Source organism: Oncorhynchus mykiss, chromosome 25, assembly GCF_013265735.2.
Source record: "Oncorhynchus mykiss isolate Arlee chromosome 25, USDA_OmykA_1.1, whole genome shotgun sequence".
Lineage (NCBI taxonomy): Eukaryota > Metazoa > Chordata > Actinopteri > Salmoniformes > Salmonidae > Oncorhynchus > Oncorhynchus mykiss.
The window spans coordinates 17,342,387-17,367,551 of record NC_048589.1 but is presented as its reverse complement, the minus strand read 5'-3'; the positions used below and the strand labels follow the sequence as shown (position 1 = coordinate 17,367,551).

The 25,165-nt window shown below is 43.0% G+C and overlaps 1 pseudogene; it reads right to left on the bottom strand.

Annotated features, from left to right (window-relative positions):
* Positions 1 to 1,285: 1,285 nt before the first annotated feature.
* LOC110504198 lies at positions 1,286 to 18,520 on the bottom strand (annotated as a pseudogene).
* Between the last annotated feature and the right edge of the window lie 6,645 nt (positions 18,521 to 25,165).

Genomic DNA, 25,165 nt, shown 5'->3' with positions numbered 1-25,165 from the left:
TTTGACTTTTTCACATTCATTTTTTTACAACCAGAATTCAAAATGTATTAAATTGAGATGTTTTTCCATCTGGACTACATGCAATACCCCATAATGTCAAAGTGGATATTTTTGTTGTTGACATTTTTACAAATGTATTAAAAATGAAGAGCTGAAATATCTTGAGTCAATAAGTACTCAACTCCTTTGTTATGGCAAACCTAAATCAGTTCAGGAGTAAACATTTGCTTAACATAAGTTGCATGGACTCACTGTGTGCAATAATAGTGTTTAACATGCTCTTTTAATGACTGCCTCATTTCTGTACTCCACACATACAATTACCGGTAAGGTCCCTCAGTCAAGCAGTGAATTTCACAGATTTCACAGAACACAGATTCAACCAAAGCAGACATTGATGATCCCTTTGAGCATGGTGAAGTTATTAATTACACTTTGGATGGTGTATCTATACACCCAGTCACTACAAAGATACAGGTGTCCTTCCTAACTCAGTTGCCAGAGAGGAAGGAAACCACTCAGGGATTTGACCATAAGGCCAATGGTGACTTTAAAACAGTTACAGAGTTTAATGGCTGTGATAGGAGAAAACTGAGGATGGATCAACAACTTTGTCGTTACTCCACAATACTAACCTAATTGACAGAGTGAAAATATTACAAAACATGCATCCTGTTTGCAACAAGGCACTAAAGTAATACTGCAAGAAATGTGGCAAAGCAATGAACTTTTTTTCCTGATTACAAAGTGTTATGTTTGGGAGAAATCCATTACATAGCATTACTGAGTACCACTCTCCATATTTTCAAGTGATTGCATAATACTATGGGTATGCTTGTAATCTTTAAGGACTAGGGAGTTTATCAGGATAACAAAGAAAAGGAATGGAGCTAAGCACATGCAAAACACCAGAAAATGGTTGTCTAGCAATGATCAACAATCAATTTGACAGAGCTTGAATCATTTTGAAAATAATAATGGCCAAATGTTGCACGATCCAGGTGTGGAAAGCTCTTAAGAGACTTACCCAGAAAGACACACAGCTGTAATCACCACCTAAAGTGCAACAAATTGTTGACTCTGGTGTGAATACTTACAGAAATATCTCATTTACATATTTCATTTTTAATAAATTTGCAAACATTTCTAAAAGCAAGTTTTCACTTTTGCCATTCTGAATTGTGTGTAGATGGGTGAGAAATCCATTTTGAATTCAGCATGTAACACAATGTAGAATAAGTCAAGGGACATGAATACGTTCTGATGGCACTGTATTTGTGAATTTCTGTTTTCAATTGACACAAAATTGGCACCAATATATAATTATGCACCAAGGCCACCCCCCTCAATTCTGATTGATACTACAATCAGTGTAGACAGATAAATACCTGTCTCAATAACAGGGACAAAGAGGGTAAAGGTTGCAGCCAATACAATATAACGTTTTGTGAATAGTTAAGATTACAGTACTGTTTGTTTTTCCTGCTCTTCTCTAAATTAGCTGCACAGCCATGCTACCTGGCTCTGATTCTGCATGTAGTTGTGCTGCTAGGCAGATGGCAGCCCCAGCAGGTGGTCCATGTCAGACTCAGCTCTATAATAATTGTAGCTTCTCTGGTCACCAGTCACAAAACTAATGCACACAGCAACCTCCTCAGTGGGGAAATCCACTCTAGAAAAAATTATATCACACCTGTGCTATATATTAAAACCCCCCAAAAATTCCAATGAACAGAGACATTTTCCATTTTAACTGTTTTTTTTCTCCATTTAATTGTTTTTTTCTGATATGTGTCATATTGATTTTAAGCAACATGCTCAAATTTCACAGAATCAATTAGTGTACAGTACTTTAACAGTATTTGACATTGTTTCTATTTTATATTGTAATATAGAATGACCAAAGGAAACATTTAAGAGAGGCACAATTAGGACAAATCTTTAAACAACAAGGATGGTCAATGTCAGAAGTTTTTATAATGCAGCAATGTCTGAATTTGTTCTGCTTAATTTTCAACTCTGTTTTGAATCTTTACCAGTCCATAGCAGTAGACAGTCTGATTTACACACAAATAACCACCCGATTCATGATCTGAGACTTCCCTCTCCCTAGGGTCTCCTTGCCATGCACAGTATTATCAGACACAACACTGTACTTCTGGAGGGATAAGATACAGTAGCTTCTGGGAAGGTTTGTTTATTTTTAGAGGTGATTATTGAAGGAATGTTAAGTAGGTCATTTCTCCCTGCTAGAATACTAATACAGAGTTAGTCTCGAGGGACAAACAGTTTAAGTTTCTTTACATTTACCCTTCAGTGGCCACAGGCAGAGCAAAATGAATTATTGACAGGCGTCAGAGACTGAGTGAAAAATGAAGGACATTATTGACAGGGGAGGGAAGAGCTTCCAGTTATTGCTCCACCACATTTCATTAGGGCTCGTTGTGGGTGCTGCAGACTACAGACCAGGGAGAGATCGAAAGAGAGAATATCCAGAATCATCACAGACATCAAGCATATCTGTAAACTAGTATGGGTTGTTGTATTGATGTCGTTCATTTAGCTGTAATGTTAGCAGATTCCTTCAGGTACACAGGGTGGAGCACCAATTAGAATAGTCCGTTGACCTGCTCAGTCTCAGGGTCCAGGTCAATGTCTTAGCAACATGGCCTTGTGGGTAGCCCTGGAATCGTGGGCATCTAGGATGGGGCAGAAAAAAATAACAATATCAGTATATTTGTGTCCTCTGATCAAGAGATTCAGTTGATTCTCTGTTGAGGCCAGTGCTTTCTTACCATGCCAACCTGATGGGCAGGACGAACCCTGTGGGCACCCCCTTTTTATCCGCCTCGTGGGACAGGGACAGATGGGTCTTTGCCATGCAGATGGGCAGATTCCCCAAAGCCCTGGACAAGACAGTAATGGCATTCATTGAAAGGAGATTAAAACCTCAAATAGAAATGCAAGTCTGTTGACAGAATTTCACCAACAAAAATAAAGTCTGGCCTTAAGTCTCTTTTTTTTTCTTGAACCTTCAAGGATGAAGTTGACAACGGAAGGCCCATGTCCTTGAGTAGAATGAGCTCCACATATCATGTAAACAAATAACCATCTCGATTAAAATCCTTGGTCTCATAGCCATTGTACCCATTTGGTGTAAAGCTCCACCTTGTGCTGGGCATCTGGCAGCAGCTCTATGTTATCAGCCCCGTAGATCTTCTGAGAAATGATCCGGATCTTCTCCACAATGGGCAGCTAAAAGTGATTCAGACAGACAAACACACACATATGCATGACATATGAGTACCATAAAACTGGTTCAGGTCATCTACACGGATTCGGCAACGTTTCAATTTAGTGCATTTGCAACAGTACCAACCCACTGGGCACACCACGTCATTTTAACGTGGACAATTGGGTAATATTTGGTTGAGACGTTGGTCAATGAGTAAGTTGAATTTCCAGTGTGTTATCACTATGCTTTCAACCATATAAAAGCACAACCAAATTCCAATCGAAAAACAAAGTCCAATTTTTGGTTTAGTTGTCACACATGCTGTTCCAGATTCTGCACAGTACAACAGCAACAGCAATTGTGAAGATCTCCACAGACCTGAGACGACCCATGCATGAGATCTTGAACATGCACCCTTAATATGATTACATAAGAACAAATTTATAGTCACATTAACCTCAATGTGGCCATGGATGTGTTCCTCATTTTAAGGTTGAATGTTACATTAGTTTGTAAGATAGCCTTAACATTAGGCTATTTACTATATTTCATGTAAAAGTCATATTGACTTGTGTTTGGTTGACAACACAACCAAATATCAACATTTAAAGGGTATGCATCTACTGCTTGTATAGTTCCATCTGAGCCACTGGCTTAATCCCATTCTTTATCATTTATTTTTGGTTGAGTTGGAGTTGTGAATCCAGCATATCATTTGTTAACAAGTTAATAGGCTATATATTTTACACGACACAAGCAGGTGTGCTGCTCGTCGAACATCTCATTCCAAAATCATGGGCATTAATATGGAGTTGGTCCCCCCTTTGCTACAATAAGTCTCTACTCTTCTGGGAAGGCTTTCCACTAGATGTTGGAACATTGCTGTGGGGACTTGCTTCCATTCAGCCACATAAGCATTATTGAGGTCGGGCACTGATGTTGGGTGACTAGGCCTGGCTCACAGTCGGAATTCCAATTCATCCCAAAAGTGGTCGATGGGGTTGAGGTCAGGGCTCTGTGCAGGCCAGTCAAGTTTTTCCACACAGATCTCGACAAACCATTTCTGTATGGACCTCGCTTTGTGCACGGGGGCATTGTCATGCTGAAACAGGAAAGGGCCTTCCCCAAACTGTTGCCACAAAGTTGGAAGCACAGAATCGTCTAGAATGTAATTGTATACTGTAGCGTTAAGATTTCCCTTCACTGGAACTAAGGGACCTAGCCCGAACCATGAAAAACAGCCACAGACCATCATTCCTCCTCCATCAAACTTTACAGTTGACACTATGCATTCGGGCAGGTAGTGTTTTCCTGGCATCGGACTGCCAGATGGTCAAGCGGGATTCATCACTCCAGAGAAGGCATTTCCACTGCTCCAGAGTCCAATGGCGAGCCTTACACCACCCCAGCCACAACGGTTGTCATTGCGCATGGTTATCCTAGGCTTGTGTGCGGCTGCTCGGCCATGGAAACCCATTTCATGAAGCTCCCAGCGAACAGTTCTTGTGCTGACATTGCTTCCAGAGGCAGTTTGGAACTCGGGATTGAGTGTTGCAACCGAGGACTTTCACGTGCTACGTGCCTCAGCTCTCGGCGGTCCCGTTCTGTGAGCTTGTGTGGCTCACCACTTCGAGGCTGAGTCGGCAAGTTCTCCTAGATGTTTTGACTTCACAATAACAGCACTTACAAGCAGACATTTTACAAACTGACTTGTTGGAAAGATCGCATCCTATGACGGTGCCAAATTAAAAGATACTGAGCTCTTCAGTACGGGCCATTCTACTGCCAATGTTTGTCTATGGAGGTTACGTGGCTGTGTGCTCAATTTGATACACCTGTCAGCATTGGGTATGGCTGAAATAGCCAAATCCTCTAATTTGAAGGGGTGTCCACATACTTTTGTATATATAGTGTATTTCAAAAGTGATATTGAATTGTGTTTGGTTGTCAATGCAACTAAATATCAACATTTGAAGGAGATTTATATTGTGCTTGGCTAATTCCATCTGTGCCACTGACTAGTCTTCAATTTCAGTTTGTCTGCAAAGTAATAAGTTATATGTTGGATTCACATCTCCATCTCAACCAAAAATCTAAGTTAAAGAATAGGACTAAATCAAATAAAACTTTATTTAAAGTGCATTTAAAGTTTGATTTGATGTAGTCCTATTGTTTAACTTAGGTTTTTAGTTGAGATTGAGACGTAAATCCAACATATCAATTATTCATTTGCAAACAAACTGGAATTAAAGCCAGACTAAGGCAGTGGCACAGATATAACTATCCAAGCAAAAGATGCGTCCCTGCCTATCTTTTTTTTGTGATAGTGGATATAACGTTGAAGATCTGACGTTTTAAAGGTACAAATTCAACATATTTTATACAAGGTTTTTCCTATGTTGAAATTTGGTTACCATGACATAATCCTGTGGTTTAAATTTCACCCTCAACAGTTTACGTCGATTACTTTGATCAAATTCAATGTATTTTCCACATAGATTCCACTTTACAGTACATTGACAAATTATGTTGAAATAACGTTGATTCAACCAATTTGTGCCCAGTGGGAAGCCATTGCATAGCCTACAGTGCCTTGCGAAAGTATTCGGCCCCCTTGAACTTTGCGACCTTTTGCCACATTTCAGGCTTCAAACATAAAGATATAAAACTGTATTTTTTTGTGAAGAATCAACAACAAGTGGAACACAATCATGAAGTGGAACGACATTTATTGGATATTTCAAACTTTTTTAACAAATCAAAAACTGAAAAATTGGGCGTGCAAAATTATTCAGCCCCTTTACTTTCAGTGCAACAAACTCTCTCCAGAAGTTCAGTGAGGATCTCTGAATGATCCAATGTTGACCTAAATGACTAATGATGATAAATACAATCCACCTGTGTGTAATCAAGTCTCCGTATAAATGCACCTGCACTGTGATAGTCTCAGAGGTCCGTTAAAAGCACAGAGAGCATCTTGAAGAACAAGGAACACACCAGGCAGGTCAGAGATACTGTTGTGAAGAAGTTTAAAGCCGGATTTGGATACAAAAATATTTCCCAAGCTTTAAACATCCCAAGGAGCACTGTGCAAGCGATAATATTGAAATGGAAGGAGTATCAGACAAAGGCAAATCTACCAAGACCTGGCCGTCCCTCTAAACTTTCAGCTCATACAAGGAGAAGACTGATCAGAGATGCAGCCAAGAGGCCCATGATCACTCTGGATGAACTGCAGAGATCTACAGCTGAGGTGGGAGACTCTGTCCATAGGACAACAATCAGTCGTATATTGCACAAATCTGGCCTTTATGGAAGAGTGGCAAGAAGAAAGCCATTTCTTAAAGATATCCATAAAAAGTGTTGTTTAAAGTTTGCCACAAGCCACCTGGGAGACACACCAAACATGTGGCAGAAAGTGCTCTGGTCAGATGAAACCAAAATTGAACTTTTTGGCAACAATGCAAAACGTTATGTTTGGCGTAAAAGCAACACAGCTGAACACACCATCCCCGCTGTCAAACGTGGTGGTGGCAGCATCATGGTTTGGGCCTGCTTTTCTTCAGCAGGGACAGGGAAGATGGTTAAAATTGATGGGAAGATGGATGGAGCCAAATACAGGACCATTCTGGAAGAAAACCTGATGGAGTCTGCAAAAGACCTGAGACTGGGACGGAGATTTGTCTTCCAACAAGACAATGATCAAAAACATAAAGCAAAATCTACAATGGAATGGTTCAAAAATAAACATATCCAGGTGTTAGAATAGCCAAGTCAAAGTCCAGACCTGAATCCCAATCGAGAATCTGTGGAAAGAACTGAAAACTGCTGTTCACAAATGCTCTCCATCCAACCTCACTGAGCTCGAGCTGTTTTGCAAGGAGGAATGGGAAAAAATTTCAGTCTCTCGATGTGCAAAACTGATAGAGACATACCCCAAGCGACTTACAGCTGTAATCGCAGCAAAAGGTGGCGCTACAAAGTATTAACTTAAGGGGGCTGAATAATTTTGCACACCCAATTTTTCAGTTTTTGATTTGTTAAAAAAGCTTGAAATATCCAATAAATGTCGTTCCACTTCATGATTGTGTCCCACTTGTTGTTGATTCTTCACAAAAAAATACAGTTTTATATCTTAATGTTTGAAGCCTGAAATGTGGCAAAAGGTCGCAAAGTTCAAGGGGGCCGAATACTTTCGCAAGGCACTGTATATCAGGAATCAACCAATATTCCACTGCTCCTCTCCTCTGATTCCCCTTGTGCTCTCAGTCACCAATCACCAGAGGGGCGTACAGCAGCAGTCCTGCTCCTGTCTCTGACAGATCCACTGTAGTGGAGAATAGAGCCATTTCACATTTCGACTAACCTCGACTCAGGGGTCACAGGCACATCTCTCCTCACCTGTCAGTCGCACATTGACTGATGGAGTGACATGGGGTTGATGTATGGATACTCTGTGATGAAAACAGTCATCGGAGCATAAGAAGTGAATCAGTGATTTAATCTACGGACATGACACAAGACTGATAGTGAGATGGTATGAATGGAAGTCCAGCCAGTGAACAGTCAAGATGAGAAAAATCTTTACGACCTGAGCAGGATGAAATCAATGCACCTATGTCATAAAGTGAAAACCAAGGTCTTTCAGTAAGGTCCAACGCTCGCTTTACCTCTACATCATAGAGAAACTTGAAGTCGCTGGGGGCCTCAGAAGCCCTCTGCACAGCCTGTCCCAGGCCCACAGCACCAGCACCCCCTTCAGCCCATTGAGAGCAGCGCACCGCATCAAAGGCTCCCGCTGCCTTGGCCAGGCTACAGATCAGGTCCAGCTCTGATTTCAGTGTCTGTCCTGCAGTCAGGGTCACAAAGGTCAGAGGTCAAAGCACTAATACACAGGACAATAGGGGTAAAATAGTTTCAGATGCTCACCATGACTAGGACTTACTTGAAAGCGTTGACGGCCACCACCACTGGCACTCCAAAGTGTGTGGCATTTTCCACCTGTTTCCTCATGTTACTGCAGCCCTTTCCGAGAAGCTCAAGGTTCTACGCAAGAACACACAATGGGTCTTGTTGATATATACCCATTACATAACATATTGTGTATACTCTGCCTTTGTAGAGACACCCCAGTGACCTTGACGAGCAAGTTAAGTGCAGCCAAGTTAAGTGCAGCAGTATGCACTGGTCCATGTAAATGAAGGGAGCTTGTGAACTGGACCTAATTGCACTCCATAATGGATGGGCCTGGGTAATTCAGATCAACTAATAGCATCAGATGAGAATTAAACCAGGTCACAAGACAGAGCAAGTACCACGCTCATGCCCTTGATGCCTTCTAATGAATGATTGAGTCTTACAACCAAGACATAGTGCAGAGGATGGGTAATATGTCATTAACAAAACATTTTCATAAAGGGGAAGTGACACATTTAGGATAGATGCCCTTTCATTGATGTGATGAGGTGTGAAGGGGGAGGGGGTGAGGTTAAGACAGTGGGGGTGAGGGGCGAAGTAGTGTCTTACCTCTTCCACATATTCTTTGGGCACGGGCAGTCCAGCAGTAACCTGCAGCAAGGGAGATGTCCAGTCAAAAAGCCACCAAACTAGCATAAGCAATTATGGGATCAATCCCTACCCAATGACATGAAACTTACTAGTGTTTGTGGGGATAGAACTAAAGCAGCAGCAGAGTGAATATGAATGAGGTCTTCCTGTGTGACCGCCAAACAGCAGGAAATGTAATTACATTCTCAGCAGTGCACCTGCATTCATTGACGCGGGATAGAACATTCCATACGAGAAGATATGTGACAATAACGTGTGAACATTCTCTAGGCTGATCTGATGATTATAATTCACTGCAGTGAGCAACCATTCTTTTTCCTTTGAGGATAAAAACCTGTCCTTCGATAGTTTTTTCTGAAGCAGTCTTTCTGAAAGCTGCCCGTTGTCACCACCGTTAGGACAGAGATGGAAAGATATTCGGAGACCCCCGGTAAAACTGTGCAGTCACTCACCATTGGCCCATCTCCATGCATCTCCGTGCATGGGGCGGCAGGTAGCCTAGTGGTTAGAGTGTTGGACTAGTAACCAAAAGGTTGCAAGATCGAATCCCTGAGCTGACAAGGTAAAACAAATCTGTGGTTCTGCCCCTGAACAGGCAGTTAACCCACTGTTCCTAGGCTGTCATTGAAAATAAGAACTTGTTCTTAACTGACTTGCCTAGTTAAATAAAGGTAAAATAAAAACAATTTATAAAACATCTTCAGGGCTCGGACAGTGGCCACCAGCACCACCACGTGAGGCCGGAGTAGCGGCATTTGATGTTGAAGCATGCCGACATGGAAGCACCGAACCCAGCCACCGTTGCTATCCCATGAGAGAGACAACCAACACTCACATTGCATGACTCGTTCATAGCTTTGTTTCTTGCCAAGGTAGAGGCTGTGTGTTTTAGCTCCACTTACCCACAAAGCACTCCTGGCCGACCAGCTTCAGGGCCATCTTATCAGCCAAGATGGAGGAGTTGCCATGGGCGATGTTGGCGAAGTGTCCGGCATGGACGAACACGGGTGTTTTCTGTTGAGAGAAATGCCTCACACAGCAGCAGAACATACAGACTGTGGCAATGTCACCACTCAGACTCACAGCAGTCAGTCTACCACATCAAAAGCCATACTGACTCAGAATCCCTTATCTGCAGTCAACATAAGTTTAGCTAAGCAAGTTCTAGGCTTTGAAATATCTGTTGATTAGACCAAATCCTGCCTCTGTACTTCTCAAAAGAGATATAGGGGATTAGTAACTAAGCTAAAAAACAGCCACAAGCAGATGCCTTCTGTCTATTCCAGACTGCGTTATCACTGCTCCGGGATAATGTAGGAAGTCTCACATCCACACTACCCTAACCAATTAAATAAATCTAAAACCCATTTTCCCACACTGCATTGCTTCCCTCTCCTCCAGTCGCCGGGCCAGTACAGTTCAGCCCCCCCGGCTCTGTGGCCCCCACCCACCTCCAAAGTCTGCATCAGGTTGGGCTTGATGGCATCCCTCTTCAGCACAGTCAGGGCTCCGCTCACACCTTGTACAGAGTGAAAGCATAGGAAGAACCTTTCAAGCCCAGAATCAACAAGCACTCATCACAAACCTCAATCCAACCACTGATCATTGCACAACCACAGTAAAATGTTGTCAAAAACAGAGCAATTGAATGTGTTGACGGCCTATGTATTGGTTAACAGTGAAGGAAAAAGACTAGGGCCACTGACCAGATCCTCTGTGGTGATGGGCTGCCCGCTGCGGCTGGTGGCCACCACCTTGGCCAGGCGCTGGCCCATGTCCTCCAGGCTGCTGGTGAGATCCAGCACTGGCCACCAAGATACTGAACTGGGCCTGGGGGAGAGGGACAGAACATGTCAGTATTAGGTGACTAACTAATGGTAAACTAGTGTGTCCCTTCTCAGTCGGTGATTGGCCAACGGTGATCTTCCTCAGGAAACGATCATTGGTGTCCAACACTGAAAATGACGCAAAGACCCATAAAACATTATATTTCTCATGATTTTTGATAATATGCAGTATGCACAATAACAGCTGCTTGTGTCTCCCAGACACAGTGCATCTCCAGTACCTCCATGCCAGGTAAGAGAGTCTGGGTCCATGTCCAGGTGGGCGAAGCGGTTGATCTCCTCAGTGAGAGTGGTGGGGTCAGTCTTTTCAATGCACACTCTCTATAGGAGTCATACACACAGACACTTGCAGAGAAATTCTCTCACTAGCACAGCCAAGATGATAACGGCATTATCCAATTGTCATCCAATGAGCCGTTCTTTGTTCTGATGTTTTTACCTTCAGTCTGTTTATCTGGATGGGGAAGAACATCCGCTGACCTCCACTAAGGGGGACCAGACAGTTATATAAAGCCTGTGGGAGAGGTAATAAGTGAGAAAGATAAGAAATGGACTGACACACATTCATCAAACATGAAATACCACTTTGTGCAGTGCAATCTTTCTCAACAACAGAGGTCAACAGAGGTCGAGAGAGAGAGAGTTCACCTTGTCTATTTGGGTGGCTTCGTGGAACACGCGGGCGTCAATGGCTGCCACCACCAGGTTGTTGGCAGCTGTGATGGCATGGATATCGCCAGTGAGGTGGAGGTTGAACTGGAATCAGAATTAAGCTATATGGTCAAACACAAGTGAAGACGGTAAGCTTCATGTGAGCCCCCAGAGCCTGGACCAGTCCTATGGTGGTGGTGCTTTTTCCCTCCCCAAGCGGGGTGGAGGTGATTCTAGAGATACAGATAACATTAACACTGTAAAGTTTCAAAGAGCATAACAGATCATCAATCTTGATGAATCAAGAGTTCTGTACCAGGCCACTGTAGTGACAAGGAGCACATTTGTACATTACACCTACAGCATGAAAGAAAAATAACAGATTCAAGTCAAGAACAAAAGGTTATTGTACCCAGTACAAAATAACTAGCGAGACAGACAGACAGCGTACCCAGCGACCACCACGTATTTCCCATCAGGCTGTGCCCGCAGGCGTTTGAGGATGTCCAGCTGCACCTTAGCCTTGGTCTTCCCATAGAGCTCCACCTCTTCCAACAGCAGCCCCACCTCCCTGGCCATCCGGTCGATGGGCTTGAGTGCGCAGGAACGTGAGATCACGATGTCACTAAGGGCCACAGTGGGGTCACACTCATCTAGTCAGCAGTAACAGCAGACAGAAAATGTTCCGCAAGCCTCTGAGGACCAGGTTTAGGGCTTTCCACCATGAAGGTAGAGACTCAAGACTAGAGCCTCCTCAGTTAGTGGATGCTTGAATTATTCAGCAACAGTATGGAGGAGTATTAAAAGTATGACTAAGTGACTACGAAATAGAGTGATTCCACATCAGAGAAGGTAGGCAGAGGATGAGGGGACCAACCTTGGCACAGGCAGGTTGAGCTTGATGTAGGTGATGCTCCACTTGCCTGGCTGGTGAGACTCCAGGAATCGCTTGGCACTGTGTTCTGGAGATGAAGAAAAGTCACAAACCACACAGCCAATAAAAAGCTCTGACTACACGTTCAGCTTGGAATTTGTACATAACTCGAAGGCAATTTGCTATGGTTCTGCCTTATGGACAAAAGCTATTAATTCTAAGGGAATGTGCTCTGAGCAACCGTGGACTGCAGAGTGCCATAAAAGTGAATAAAAAGGCCAATAATTTTGCACGCCCAATTTTTCAGTTTTTGATTTGTTAAAAAAGTTTGAAATATCCAATAAATGTCGTTCCACTTCATGATTGTGTCCCACTTGTTGTTGATTCTTCACAAAAAAATACAGTTTTATATCTTTATGTTTGAAGCCTGAAATGTGGCAAAAGGTCGCAAAGTTCAAGGGGGCCGAATACTTTCGCAAGGCACTGTACCTGTATACATGATCGTGACGAGTTGGATGTAGTAATGGCCTGTATATGACAGGTTATGGTTGTGAGTGTGTTCATGTTCTGAGTGAGCGTGCGACATGTTCTGGGCTTGGGTTTACCTCAGCAGCGAGGTCAGCAGTTTTTTAATGGCAGGTTGTCACGGTAGCGTGGTTCTACAGCAGCAGGTCATGCATGGGCGCACCCACTATCTTACTGCGGCCAATCACTACAGTTTTCTTCCCAGCCACCGACACACAATCATTAAATTGAGCACTTTTACATACCTCTTATGAACTTTGAGCGGTTCTGGACTGGTTCTGACTGACATTTTGGTGTACAAAGCGATCTGAAAGTCGTAGGGTCCAGTGCCTTATAGTACCAGAAAGCCCCAGCTGTCCGCTCTCCACAACCACTCTGTCAGCGGAGCAGACTTGAAGTGTCAGGTTTCACACTCTACATTTGCATAGGGAATGACGTGTCACATTGTCTGGCCTATCCAGACAAATAATATATTTGCTCTCCCTCTAAACGACGGGAGCCCAACCTTGGAGACTGCATATGAAAGAGGACAGTCTAGCGATTCCAGCAGTTGTGGTTTCATCTCATTATAACCACTTTCACTTGGTCACTTTGTGCATAAAGCTGAAGTTCTAACGAGTCTGCAGCAATTTGAATGGTGTCTCTGCATCACTCAGAGGAGACTTTACAGAAAATGCTCTGTCATCAGTTATGAAATGGAGCCACATTTGTACACTAACTAAATATGATCATATTTATTTTCCAGTTCTAAGAAAATTTTAATCTTATAAGTCATTCGTAATTTGATTGTTACTATATTTTAAAAGCTTTTCAGTCATTTCAAGTCGTTTTTCCACACTTTTGAAGATTTTTGTTATATTTTCACAATATTTGTAAGATGTACTTGAGCTTGTACTTGAGAACACCTCAAAAGTGAGTTCAACTCAGCAATTTATAATTATTTCTACCAGAAAGGTGAGTTCCCGTCCTTTCTAGAACTAGGCAGCATTACTAGTTTTTGTTTATGGGCATCATGAAAAATTATAACTTTTGGCTATGTCTATTTAGGCGGAAATCTATATTTTGCATTATCATTCAAGTCAAGTGATTCAGCTGACTGGCATTTAGTCCTATTTTCTCCACTGTACCCACCAGTCTGTCTGATGAGCTCCATGCAGCCGTTAGGAGTACAGGGGATGAAACAGTCACCCAGGTCCCCACAGGACAATTTCCCTGCATTTATACTAGTCAGACTGGGAACACACAAACAGTACACTCATTATCAGCATCCGTTTTCTGATCAACAATTCTAACCACTAAGAGTTAGTCATACTTACACATACAGTGGGGTCCGAAATTATTGACACCTTTGATAAAGATGAGCGATAATGATTTTTTTTTTAAATAGTTTATTCAAATACTAAGCTATATTATATGCTCAAAAACATTCTGGAAATTATATAATTTTATACTAATACAATTGCTAATACAATTTTGTTTAATAAGTCATATTTTTTCTAAAACAAAGTAGGGGGTCGAAATTATTGACACCCTTAAAGATTCTTAGAAATAAAAGGTCAAAAGTTTAGTATTTGGTCCCATATTCACAACATGCTTCTGATGCTACAAACTTGTTGGATGCATTTGTAGTTCATTTTGGAGTCATTTTTATTCTAAATAAGAATAGAATATGTTTTTATTTTACCTTTATTTAACTAGGCAAGTCAGTTAATTAAGAACAAATTCTTATTTTCAATGACGGCCTAGGAACAGTGGGTTAACTGCCTGTTCAGTGGCAGAATGACAGATTTGTACCTTGTCAGCTCGGGAATTTGAACTTGCAACCTTCCGGTTACTAGTCCAACGCTCTAACTGCCCTGCTACCCCAGGGTAGCCTAGTGGTTCTAAACACTACTATATTAATGTGGATCCTATCATGATCATGGATAATCCTGAATGAGTCGTGAATAATGATGAGTGAGAAAGTTAGAGGTCAAAGATCACACCCCCGTTATTGGTAATGGTGAGAGGTTAGCATATCTTGGGGGTACTCATCATTATTCACGATTACTCATCATTATTCACATTAAACAAAATCTTTCTCTGAGCAATTGTGTTAGTATAAAATTACATAATTCCCCCATTTTTTTGCAGCTTTAAGGGAATATTGAGAAAACATCCTGGGTGAAGCTGCTACTACAGAACAATAATGTTTCATTCTATTGTTAATGTCGGCGTATTCCCAACCTTGATACAGTATTTTTTTAATTGAATGACATTTTTGTTAAATTTAACTAGGCAAGTCAGTTAAGAACAAATTGTTATTTACAATGACGGCCAAACCCGGACGACGCTGGGCCAATTGTGTGCCGCCCTATGGGACTCCCAATCACGGGCGGATGTGATACAGCCTGGATTTGAACCAGGGACTGTAGTGACTTCTCTGTAGTGACTTCATTTCACATGAATGGGCAGGGGTGGGGGGGCATAGGCCCACCCGCTTGGGCGCCAGGCCCACCTACTGGGGAGCCAGTGCCAGCCAATCAGAATGAGTTTTTCCCACTAAAAGGCTTTATTACAGACAGAAATACAACTCAGTTTCATCAGCTGTCTGGGTGCCTCGTCTCAGATGATCCCACAGGAAAAGAACCTGGATGTGGAGGTCCTGGGTTGGTGTGGTTACATGTGGTCTGCGGTTGTGAGGCCGGTTGGATGTACTGCCAAATTCTCTAAAACATGAGGCGGCTTATGGTAGAGAAATTAACATTCAATTCACTGGCAACAGTTTTGGTGACATTCCTGCAGTCAGCATGACAATTGCATGCTCCCTCAAAACTTGAGTCATCTGTGGCATTGTGTTGTGTGACAAAACCGGAGATTGTAGATTGGTCTTATTGTCCCTAGCACAAGATGCACCTGTGTAATTATCATGCTGTTTAATCATGCCACATCTGTCGGGTGGATGGACTTTCTTGGTAAAAGAGAAATGCTCACTTACAGAGATGTAAACAAATTTGTGCACAAATTTTGAGAGAAGCTTTTCATGCGTATGGAACATTTCTGGGATCTTTTATACCAGCTCATGAAACATGGGACCAACCCACGTTTCATTTATATTTTTGTTCAGTATAGATTCAGCCGCGCGCCGATTTGTTCTTGAGCGGATGCTCAAGGTTTAGTAATATTTGACTAAACCTAGCTTACATTTGTATACGGTCAGACATACAATATCTCTCTCTATTACAGTGCATTAGGAAAGTATTCAGATCCCTTAACTTTTTCCACATTTTATTACGTTACAGCTTTATTCTGAAATTGATTAAATTTATTTTGTTTCTCAATCTACACAATCTACAATACCCCATAATGACAAAGCAAAAACAGCTGTTTTTTTGTTGAAATTTTAGCTAATTTATTAAACAGAAATACCTTATTTACATAAGTATTCAGACCCTTTGCTATGAGACTCGAAATTGAGCTCAGGTGCATCCTGTTTCCATTGATCATCCTTGAGATGTTTCTACAACTTGGGAGTCCACCTGTGGTAAATTCAATTGATTGGACATGATTTGGAAAGGCACACACCTGTCTATATAAGGTCCCAAAGTTGACAGTGCATGTCAGAGCAAAAACCAAGCCATGAGGTTGAAGGAATTGTCCGTAGAGCTCCGAGACAGGATTGTGTCGAGGGCAAAAATCTGGGAAAGGGTACCAAAAATGTCCGGAAGCATTGAAGGTCCCCAAGAACACAGTGGCCTCCATCATTCTTAAATGGAAGAAGTTTGGAACCACCAAGACCCTTCCTAGAGCTGGCCCACAGGCTGGGAAGACTGAGCAATCGGGGGAGAAGGGCCTTGGTCAGTGAGGTGACAAAGAACCCGATGGTCACTCTGACAGAGCTCCAGAGTTCCTCTGTGGAGATGGGAGATCCTTCCAGAAGGACAACCATCTCTGCAGCACTCCACCAATCAGGCCTTTATGCTAGAGTAGCCGACGGAAGCCACTCCTCAGTAAAAGTCACAGGACAGCCCGCTTGTTTACCAAAAGGCACCTAAAGGACTCAGAACATGAGAAACAAGATTCTCTGATCTGATGAAACCAAGATGGAACTCTTTGGCCTGAATGCCAAGTGTCACATCTGGAGGAAACCTTGCACCATCCTTTCGGTGAAGCATGGTGGTGGCAGCATCATGCTGTGAGGATGTTTTTCAGTGGAAGGGCCTGGGAGATTAGTCAGGACTGAATGAAAGATGAATGGAGCAAAGTACAGAGAGATTCTTGATGAAATCCTGAGCGCCATGGAGCAGATTCTCAGACTGGGGTGAAGGTTCACCTTCCAACAGGACAATGACCCTTAGCACACAGCCAAGACAACGCAGGAGTGGCTTCGGGACAAGTCTCTGAATGTCCTTGAGCAGCCCAGCCAGAGCCCGGACTTGAACCCGATCGAACATCTCTGGAGAGACCTGAAAATACCTGTGCAGCGACGCTCCCCATTCAACCTGACAGAGCTTGAGACGATCTGCAGAGAATAATGGGAGAAACTCCCCAAATACAGGGGTGCCAAGCTTGTGGCGTCATTATACTTCACAAATTCAACTAGAACGCTCCGAGAATGGCAAAGATGTGGATGTGAAATCTCCATGATTTGCCGGAGTGTCACAAAATAAAATGAAAACCGTTTTTGAGAGTTTATCACAGTTTGATTGACAGTAAACTGGTCACACAGAACATGACAAACATGTTGAAACATATTAGTGCTTTCCCATCCACATCCTTCTCTGGGGCCGCAGCATTAGTCACCTTCTCAGTATCTATTTTGTGGATGGAGTCTAGAGGCAGCTGAACGACGAGGCCATGGATAGCAGAGTTCTCATTCACCTCCGTAATGCTGTGCAGAACCTACAGAGATGTGGGGTGTGTAAAAGAGAGAGGAAGGGAAAGAAATCACAAGAAAGGGAATGACTGAGACAAAGAGAGCGACAGAAAGTGGCCTGCAGGGACCACTAGGAAGAAACACTATGCAAGCTGTGAAGTCAACCCCCTCAGGATCCCTCCTCACCTCATCCTCTGTGGCAGTCCTCGGGAGCCTTAGGTGTGTGGCATTTATTCCAATCTACAATAGGCACAAGAAAAACAGAGTTTATGAAGTGAACAGGGAACAACGTGGAACATGTATCAGACATAAATAATCACGTCAAACTTTCTACTGTTATTTACCTCGGCTGCTGCCTTCAGCTTCATGCTGATGTAGAGGCTTGAATCATCTCAGTCCCCCACCTGAAAAGTACACAGCACATTGGAGCAAATAGGTATTCTTCATTTGTTGCAATAATGATTGAATAACCAATGTCAGTTATTATGTACATTACGTTTCATAATTCAACTGTATAAGAATGGAATAAATTCTCCTCTCTCCACTCTGAGTGGTTCTGAATCTGCCTGAGGAAAGATATGACCCCCAGGCTTTATTCTGTATCCCTTTTAGCAGACAACACAAATTCGTTACCCTCTCAAGTACACTCAAATGATACAAAGACTACCCATAGACAATCTAAGGAAACAGGCCATGGGAAAATAGGCTACATGGACAGAATCAAGATTTGAACTGCAGCCCTAAACACAAACTCTTGCTCTTACCTTTAACACAACCAGTCTTGGTCAAAAGTTAGGGTCCTGAGACTTCATCTGCTCCACATTCTTCTGCAGCCTCTCCCTCACCTGGCTGTGGACATAAGACAAGCTACAGTCTCACAAAGAGAAAGCAGGGGACCATTACTCGGGGGTAGAACCTGGATAGTCTTACAGGGACGTGGTGTTCCCAGACACCACTGAAGCCATGGACCTCCATCCTCCAACTGTCCACAGCACAACTCAGATCTTTGCAGGAGGTGAGGTGCAGCATGATTACCAGCTGAGGGACAACTCCAGGAGTATGGCAAAGAGCAACCCCTGGAGTGCAATGCTAGGAAAGAGCCCTTATAGCGCTAAGAGACTCAGACCACAGGCAACCTTGGGTGTATTAGCTGGTTATTTTGGCATGGGAGAGGACAGCAATATATGATATGTGACAGAGAAAGTCTTGCTAAGGAATTAGACTGTTATTAGCTACACACTAACAAGTGCATACTGTTGATACCAGAATAAAGGATGTATGGAATTCTCAGGAACACGTTCTTCAGAATCTGTTCCAACCTTGTTTGTGGTTTGCAAAGTTTTGGGTAGAAATTCTACAGAACATTATGAATAGAATGAGGTTGCCAAGTCATGCTTGATGCATGTGGCTGTTGTTCACCATGTACAATGTCTGCAGAATGCAACAGAACGTAGAGATACGTGAGAAAAGCAACCTGCTACGAGGAAGCTATGTCAAAGGTTTACACAAAATCAACGTCATAGTGCTTTCTAAACCCTCTGCACAAGAGCTGTGTGCTAGTCGAGCAAAGTTACAAAAATGTGCGTGATACACTTGCTGTGCGTGATACACTTGCTGTGGTCGCCCAGCAGCAGTACCATTTTGATCCAACAGACATGGTCAGAAATATTACAGAAACGGACAGTAAATCTCTTACGCAGAAACATCTTATCCACTGATGATTTGGGCTGGCATTGTTGGCTGAAAGAAAGTTCGTCCCGAGACAACAATTAAATTCAAGGGGCTGTATTGAACTTGTTCTCAACTAGCCTACCTGGTTAAATGAAATTTAAAAAATTAAAAAATAAAATTGGCATGGGAAATAAACAGTGGGGCAAAAAAGTATTTAGTCAGCAACCAATTGTGCAAGTTCTCCCACTTAAAAAGATGAGAGGCCTGTAATTTTCATCATAGGTACACTTCAACTATGACAGACAAAATGAGCAAAAAACATCTAGAAAATCACATTGTAGGATTTTTAATGAATTTATTTGCAAATTATGGTGGAAAATAAGTATTTGGTCAATAACAAAAGTTTATCTCAATACTTTGTTATATACCCTTTGTTGGCAAATACAGAGGTCAAACGTTTTCTGTCAGTCTTCACAAGGCTTTCACACACTGTTACTGGTATTTTGGTCCATTCCTCCATGCAGATCTCCTCTAGAGCAGTGATGTTTTGGGGCTGTTGCTGGGCAACACGGACTTTCAACTCCCTCCAAAGATTTTCTATGGGGTTGAGATCTGGAGACTGGCCAGGCCACTCCAAGACCTTGAAATGCTTCTTACGAAGCCACTCCTTCGTTGCCCGGGCGGTGTGTTTGGGATCATTGTCATGCTGAAAGACCCAGCCATGTTTCATCTTCAATGCCCTTGCTGATGGAAGGAGGTTTTCACTCAAAATCTCACGATACATGGCCCCATTCATTCTTTCCTTTACCAGTCGTCCTGGTCCCTTTGCAGAAAAACAGCCCCAAAGCATGATGTTTCCACCCCCATGCTTCACAGTAGGTATGGTGTTCTTTGGATGCAACTCAGCATTCTTTGTCCTCCAAACACGATGAGTTGAGTCTTTACCAAAAAGTTATATTTTGGTTTCATCTGACCATATGACATTCTCCCAATCTTCTTCTGGATCATCCAAATGCTCTCTAGCAAACTTCAGATGGGCCAGGACATGTACTGGCTTAAGCAGGGGGACACGTCTGGCACTGCAGGATTTGAGTCCCTGGCGGCGTAGTGTGTTACTGATGGTAGGCTTTGTTACTTTGGTCCCAGCTCTCTGCAGGTCATTCGCTAGGTCCCCCGTGTGGTTCAGGGATTTTTGTTCACCGTTCTTGTGATCCTTTTGACCTCACGGGGTGAGATCTTGCGTGGAGCCCCAGATCGAGGGAGATTATCAGTGGTCTTGTATGTCTTCCATTTCCTAATAATTGCTCCCACAGTTGATTTCTTCAAACCAAGCTTCTTACCTATTGCAGATTCAGTCTTCCCAGCCTGGTGCAGGTCTACAATTGTGTTTCTGGTGTCCTTTGACAGCTCTTTGGTTTTCGCCATAGTGGAGTTTGGAGTGTGACTGTTTGAGGTTGTGGACAGGTGTCTTTTATACTGATAACAAGTTCAAACAGGTGCCATTAATACAGGTAACGAGTGGAGGACAGAGGAGCCTCTTAAAGAAGAAGTTACAGGTCTGTGAGAGCCAGAAATCTTGCTTGTTTGTAGGTGACCAAATACTTATTTTCCACCATAATTTGCAAATAAATTCATTAAAACTCCTACAATGTGATTTTCTAGATTTGTTTTGCTCATTTTGTCTGTCATAGTTGAAGTGTACCTATGATGAAAATTACAGGCCTCTCATCTTTTTAAGTGGGAGAACTTGCACAATTGGTGGCTGACTAAATACTTTTTTGCCCCATTGTATATGGTTTTGCTGTTTGTTCTTTGATATAGAGCCAAAAAGATTGGAGAAGTGGTTTACCCATACATCTCCATTTTGGATAGACAAGTCTTCATGTTGTTGTTTAGTGTTTTCCAATTTTCCCAGAAGTGGTTAGAGTTGATGGATTCTTCAATTACATTGAGCTGATTTCTGACGTGCTGTTCATTCTTTTTCCATAGTGTATTTCTGTATTGTTTTAGTGATTCACCATAGTGAAGGCTTAGACTTCCCTGTTTTCCGGGTATCTATGTTTTTGGTTGGACAGGTTTCTCAATTTCTTTCTTAGATTTTTGCATTCTTCATCAACCATTTGTCATTGTTGTTAATTTTCTTCGGTTTTCTAGTTGAGATTTTTAGATTTGATAGGGAAGCTGAGAGGTCAAATATACTGTTAAGATTTTCTACTGCCAAGTTTACACCTTTACTATTACAGTGGAACGTTTTATCCAGGAAGTTGTCTAAAAGGGATTGAATTTGTTGTTGCCTAATTGTTTTTTGTTAGGTTTCCAAACTATATTCCTTCGATCTATAGCATTTCCTAATATTACTCAGTTCCTTTGGCTTTGATGCCTCATGATTTGAGTATTGCTCTGTTCAAGTAGACTGTGATTTTGCTGTGGTCTGATAGGGGTGTCAGTGGGCTGACTGTGAACATATACTCTGAGAGACTCTGGGTTGAGGTCAGTGATAAAGTAGTCTACAGTACTACTGCCAAGAGATGAGCTATAGGTGTACCCTTGAAGCATACCATTGACTATGTACATACCCAGCGTGCGACAGAGTTGCAGGAGTTGTGACCCGTTTTTGTTGGTTATGTTGTCAAAGTTGTGCCTAGGGGGGGATATGGGGGAAGGAATGCTGTCACCTCCAGGCAGGTGCTTGTCCCCCTGTGTGCTCAGGGTGTCAGGTTCTTGTCCGGTTCTGGCATTTAGGTCGCCACAGACTAGTACATGTCCCTGGGCCTGGAAATGATTGATGTCACCCTCCAGGATGGAGAAGCTGTCTTCATTAAAGTAAGGGGATTCTAGTGGGGGTTATAGGTAGCACACAGGAGGACATTTTTCTCTGTTAAGATCATTTCCTTTTGAATTTCTAGCCAAATGTAAAATGTTCCTGTTTTCGTTAATTTAATGGAGTGAGTTAGGTCTGCTCTATACCAAATTAGCATACCCCTTGAGTCCCTTCCCTGTTTCACACTGGTAGTTTGGTAGATGGGACTACCAGCGCTCTGTAACCTAGAGGGCAACCAGTGGGTCCATCCTCTATACCAGGTTTCTTGTAGGATGACAATGCCTGTATTTCTGATTTCTTTGATGAAGTCTAGGTTCCTGCTCTTTAGGTCAAAGGCAGATGACCTCAGGTCTTGGATATTCCAGGATGAGATAGTGAAGGCTTTGTGTCCCATAAAGTGTCCAATGTTGTTGGTCGTGTGGTTTGGCCTCAGGCCAGTAAGTGTGACCAGAGCCTACTGAGCATCTGGTACATGCCATTGGCTTGGGCTAGTGTAAGAGTGGGGGTTGGGCCTGTTTTCCCGCTCACGGCCTGGGCGTATCTGTATCCATGTTGAGGCCCTCTTTGCGGGGGTGGGGTGTATGGGGTGGGCAGGAGGGGCATAGGTCTGATCTGAGGGGGCCTAAATGGGGTGTGGGCATGGTTGACTTGGGGGGGGGGGGGTTGATTGGTTGGGATGGCGGTGTGTTTGTGGCTGGTGGTGTTGTGTCCTGGATATAGGTCCTCTTGGCATGGGTGGGGGTGTCTATTGATCTGTTGCTCCTGTGTGAAGTGCTGGGGCTACATTTGAGAGCGATGTCCTTTAGAGTCCGGGCGAAGGTGGGCACTGCTGCCTTGTATAGGTGGACCTGGTCATAGAGGCTGTTCAAGACCAGGGTGGAGTGGTGGGCCAGGAAAACATTTGGTTTTGAGGCACAGTCATGGGAAATACTTGTGTTTACCCACCGAATGGTAGCAGGGTGGAAGTCTTTTCATGGTAGCAGGGTGGAGATAACCACTTGTGCATTGGGGAAAGTAGAAGAAGCTATTTCAATCACTCCCTTCAGTGCTGTGGCCACCCTTTCCTGCTGTGTTCTCAGGTCATTTGTGCCTGTGTGTATTATTATGGTACTGGGTGATCCTAGTTAGTTCTCAGACAGAAGATCTAGGGCGGGCTGGACATTAGGACACCAGAGTTTAGACACACTGTGTTTGGGGAAAAGTGTTTTTTTCTTGAATATATTTCCCATTTGAGTCCATAAGGAGTACATTCTGTGTCTTGTGTATGCCCTCACTCAGTGGGTGTGGGGGGCTTGTCGGGAGGGATATCAGGGTGGCTTGGGGTTCTTCATTTGTCTGTTCTGCTGCGATGTTGACGCTATGGTCAGGGTCTGGTTTGGACTGTTCTGCTGACAAGACTTTTGTCGGGAGCTGAGGTGGGCTGTTCTGCTGGCTTCTCTGCAGGGGTGGCCAACTCTAGTGGGTTGTTCTCAGTCACACGCCATCCCCCTCAACCTTTCCTCTAGCAGTCTGATCCTCACCTCTCGTGCTCTGTTCTTCTCCTGCTCTTGCTTTTTATATTTTTGAAGTTGTTTCACCACAGTCCAGAGTGCAGATATCTCTTTCCACCTACAGCTCTCCGGGTCTGGTTAAGGGGTTGTTGTTGTGCTGGACTGTTGTCTGGGTCTGTGCTGACTGGAATGTAATCACCTGCTGTTCCAGCTCCACCTGCCTTACCTCCAGCTGGGCAAATATATCCTTCATTTCATTGAGTGAGTAGTACTCTGTGCTGGGAGGTTGACTTTCCACTTGGGGTTGCTCGTCTGTGGGGTTATATAATGAAGAGGTCTGGTCTGACCCGCTCGGGATGGTGGTATCTTTCTCAAGGGAGAGCTTATCCTGCTGGGCCAAGTATTTGATTAGGTGAAAGTCCAGCTAAAACTGTTTGGGGTTGCCCTGTACCATTACTGTTCCAGACTTATAGAGATTTATATTAGCTGACTCAGGAGTCCTCGGTGTCTAGTACCCCTCATTAACAACCCCTCTCTTAACAAAGGGGTAGTGTGCTAATATAGCACTGGGCCTTGCCAGGGGATGGTTGGTGTGGAAGGTTGCTGATGTTCCCATGTTTATAATAGTCAGCAAAAAGTGTCTCTTGATTTTCCATAAGGAGCTTCATTTTGTGATCTTTTCTTGCCTTATCATTCTTTATTGTATTTGAATTACCTCTGAACAGCAGGAGGCAGCTTCTAAGGCCTCTCCATTTGTTTGGAGTAGACTGTTCAACTCTCCTGCCATTGTCGGGCTAAAGGGCTTTGACATTCTCACTTGACACGTCAGGACTAATTTAAGTTGTATCAAGCTTGGCAGCCTTAATTTAGCATGCAGTCCTTATAAAGTTAATGTAATGTATTTTTCATCATGGCTTTTGGAAATAAAATATAGCTTCAGACTAAACATTACTAAACATTACTCACTCAGTTCCAGGTTGGATGCTGTTTTCAGGTTTCTGTTGTTTTCCCAGAGCATTTGCTGCAGTGTTGGAATAATAAGCTTTGGTAGTTGTAAACCTTCCAGGTGATTTCGTTATTACGTCCAAAATCAGTTGGTACGATTTGATTTGGAGTGAAGGTTATGTTGTAGAGTGTAGTATCCTGTATATGTTCCTGACAAAAAAATAAAAGTTTACCTAAGTCTAAATCTATCTTTTTTAAGAACATGCTGAAAAATGCAGGAGCTCATCTGGTCATGAACTCTGTCTCTCTCTCAGCTTGTCTTTTCAGTCTGACTGTTTTTTGATTCTGATTACTGATGGTGGTAATGTTGTGAATGAGCTACGATGCTAGCGTAGCCCACATCAATAATGCTCGTACAATTTTTCGATATGGCCATAAAAACTTCTAAGAATATTGGCATAAGTAACTAAAGACAAAAATACTAGTGGGTGGAGACATTTGTGTTGCTGTCAATGCGGTCAACCTACCAGAGAACAGTCTGAGTTGAGGGCAGGAACTGTTGGCCAATCACATGCGTCTTAAAATCATTCTAAACCCCTACCACAGAGGACGCAATAAAATGTACACCACTGCGCGCCTCCTCTTGATGAGGAGGCAGATGTGTGGAAAATCGCATGAAAAGC